The sequence below is a fragment of the Cebidichthys violaceus genome, unplaced genomic scaffold (genome assembly GCF_023349555.1).
Source record: "Cebidichthys violaceus isolate CVI_PGR_0920_01 unplaced genomic scaffold, fCebVio1.0.p SCAF_6, whole genome shotgun sequence".
Classification (NCBI taxonomy): Eukaryota; Metazoa; Chordata; class Actinopteri; order Perciformes; family Stichaeidae; genus Cebidichthys; species Cebidichthys violaceus.
This window is the reverse complement of record NW_027176816.1, coordinates 17,701,683-17,705,243: the sequence shown is the minus strand read 5'-3', so window position 1 is coordinate 17,705,243 and position 3,561 is coordinate 17,701,683.

The following is a 3,561-nucleotide window of genomic DNA, read 5'->3' as shown; positions in this document are numbered from 1 at the left end:
CTTTTCATCAGATGGCCGTAGGATCATCGGTCAGAGGGCCGACCTCTGTCCCCCGATGACCTCAGCAATTCAGGTCTTTACGCTTCAACTTCGAGCACAGACTTTTTAGACTCTCTGGTGTCCTCAATCATTGGGATATTTACCGTGTAAATTCAATCGGCCTCTGCAGCCAACGTCATCTCATGTCATGTCTGCGCACTTTTAGCCGTAAACTAGATTTGTTACATAAATTACTAAAAGTAAAGTAAGTTATAAAGGTGGGCTTTTGGCTTCACACGGGACATGCACTGCGGTTTCCTGGGTGACAGCCCTGTGTTTCTTTGACCCATCCGCTCTCCGTATTGATGTTCACACAGTGACGCGTGTGTTCGGTCAAACGCCGGAGCAGCCCGTAGAGCTTCATCTTCACTTCTCACCCATACTCCGATCAGGTGAGCAGGAGGAGGCGGGCTCAGGAAAGCAGGCCAAAGTTGTGTTGCGGACGCTCGGTGTCGGTTACGGGCTCAGCCAGCGCAGAGAACACGATACCCGGCCTGTGCGAGGAGATAACAAGGAGACAGAGGCACAGACCCAATCACACATGAAAGGGATTTTTGGAGGCTGAGTCGGGGGTTCTTTCTCCCCGGAGTCACTCCACCCTCAGTTGCACACACACATTCACACACACACACACACACATGCACAGCAGCACACATTTCGTCCCTGTCTTTCACTTTGTTTCCACACACACACACACACAAATATAGCTCCTGGCTGCCTCCTCTTCCTCTCTCTGATTCTCACAAAGACAAAACAAGTCCTTGGATCTTGTGACACCGATGCTGCCGCGCTATCTTCGTGTGTTTTTCTTGCTGTCTGGGTCTTTTGACTGGCGCTCTCTCCGACTGTCTATCATCCCTCTCCCCTCCTCTCTACTGTTATCCTCTCTCAGACACACAGACACCCTTCTCTCTGCCTTTTATCGGTTTGGATTTGATTACACAAGTGCACGGCAGGCCCCGATTTGTCTCTGCGTCATCCAGCACAACCGAACAATGGGAAGCGAACATATCTTTCCCAAATGCATCCAAATCCACAGCTTCTAGTTTTTGTTCCATCACATTCGGCAGTCAGCTGAATGCTCCACCCTTCCCTTTTCCTCATCCCTGTTTCCACTGGCGCGGTTTCCTGAGTCTTCCAGAGATTGGCGTATCAGACAGGAAGTAGAGGAGAGTGGCTTCCTGTCCCACTTACCCAGGGCAACATAATGGTACCAACGTGAAAAGAAAAGTCAGACTGTTTATCAAATATTCAGCGGATACAGCCAAGAGCTCACTAGTGCACAACATTCATTTTTAATTGATGGCCTCAAGAGGGAGTCCTTTACAGTTTTCCTCGTATCTGATTTGTGTGTGTGTGTGTGTGTGGTGTGTGTGTGGTATGTGTGTGTGTGTGTGTGTGTGTGTGTGTGTGTGTGGTGTGTGTGGCTTTACGTTTGCACGTATTAACAGTTAAAACGACACCATGCGTTTCAGCTACACAACACATAAGTTGTGGGATACAAATTTTAAATGTTTTTGCCATAATGTATTCAGCTCCATATCAGCTTGAAGCAATGCCATTTTGATGATAGCGATGATGGCAGATGCAGTGAGGCCCAACAGTAAGGCATAAGTAAGCCGAGTTACATTTAGCCTAGCTTTACTATGGCTGTTTACTGATGTGGATATACATACGCATAATTAAATAAAAATGGCAGGCAGCAATCTCTAGTTTCAAGTCTTCTTCAATACACCATGATGTTCATTTAGTACATTGGAGGTCCATTTAAAGTCAAATAGACCATAAAGCGGAGTATGCTTTAGGGCGGGGCTACTGTGATTGACAGGTCGCTGCAGCTACCAGAGATGTATACAGTGTCATTATATCACTCCTTCGTATTCCAAATATGGTCACTTCTGTTCATTGGTTGCGTAAAAAACAACAAGGCGACGACCGTAATTCAAGATGTGCTTTATGGTGAGAATGCACAAATTAAAGGAGCCGACCCAAATTGCATTTCACTGGAGTTGGACCTTGTAAGTCTGACTTTCATAATAAGGTTTTCAAAATGACATTACAAAACAGCAACACAATAAACTTTAGCATTTTAAAATGCTATTCTGAGAACGTCAGATTAGATTATCAAATAACTTCTCATTAGGTTAGTATTATATGATATTTTCCACTCATTCCAAACTACATGAACACTATTTACTCTCCACTGATTTCTCAAAGTCATCACTACCGATTTCCACATGACTCAGTCTGTACTCGCTGACACATACCCTTGTTTTTAATGGTGCAACCAGTTTTAGTAAATTGCTAGTTACTAGGACTTAGGAAAGACTTTACTCACAAACTGAGTGATCGATGTAGAAATAGCTGACGCAGCCCAACCCAGATCAGTCATCAACATACGCACAACTTGCTCATTAGGAACCGTCTCTATCACCCAGCTCATGTGAAAACATGCCGAGACCTGCTTTCCACCGTCAGCTCTCCTGAAGAGTCATCTTGTCAACCACTGGAACATCACAAATATGTGAGCTATGCAGCCCGCCATTTCATTTTTTGAGCCCTGAAGACAAACAACAACAAAAGAGCGACTGTTAGAATGACATCCGTGAAGGTTAATCAGACTGAATGACGGTTGAAAATAAGACGTAAAAGAGCAAATACAGAGAAAAGATTCGGGAAGAACTTTAACACATTAATGGAAAAATAGGACGTTGACGCCGTTTTCAGGAGTTGCACAAGTGTTGCATCTGTTGTGTGTTTTTTTTTGTCTGGGAGTGCAGACGGCTAATGATTTAGGGCTGATAGGACACCCTCAGGTACACTCCGTGTTACCTGGGGGGGCTGTTTGTGTGCAGGTGCATGTGGCGGTATGTGAGCATGCACACTGGCAGTGTGTGTTACTGCTGCGAGCGTGTAGGACCGTGCTAATGCTAGTGTATGTGTGTCAGCGTGTGTAATTCAGAGTTGACTCCCTTCAGTTCGACTGCCGTCACAGTGACGGCCACAGGTGGCTCAGACTTCAAGTTGCGTGTCGGAGCGTAATGTGATTTTGATGGAACCTTTTAGAGCGAGAGAGGTGGAAGTGGAGAAGATTTAACGTAGTCGACAGCTCAGTTCGGATGAAAAGATGAAAGTGAAAGACGGGACGCTGCAAAAAAATCCACCTCGAGAACCCATTTAGCCTCACATTCTGAATGACACTTTCATTCTTTATATTCTTAATACATGCAATCGAGGCCTGTACAGCGAGAGGGTGTGAAATAAATCATTATTCAGTGTGTGAACAATTTCAATCCAAGAGGCACCTCAAGAAGGTTTCTAGATAAAGGAACTCCACTGAAGTAATTGTTCTATTTGTACAGTTTCACTTACTGCAGAAATATTCTTCAAACATGTAACAGTGCCTTGAAAATGAACAACATAAGGCACATCATCCTACTAGCATCATGAAAATGACACAAGTCAAGCAAATTCCTAGAATAAACAGATTTGTCTTGTGAAATTGTCTCATCTCTTTGGCAT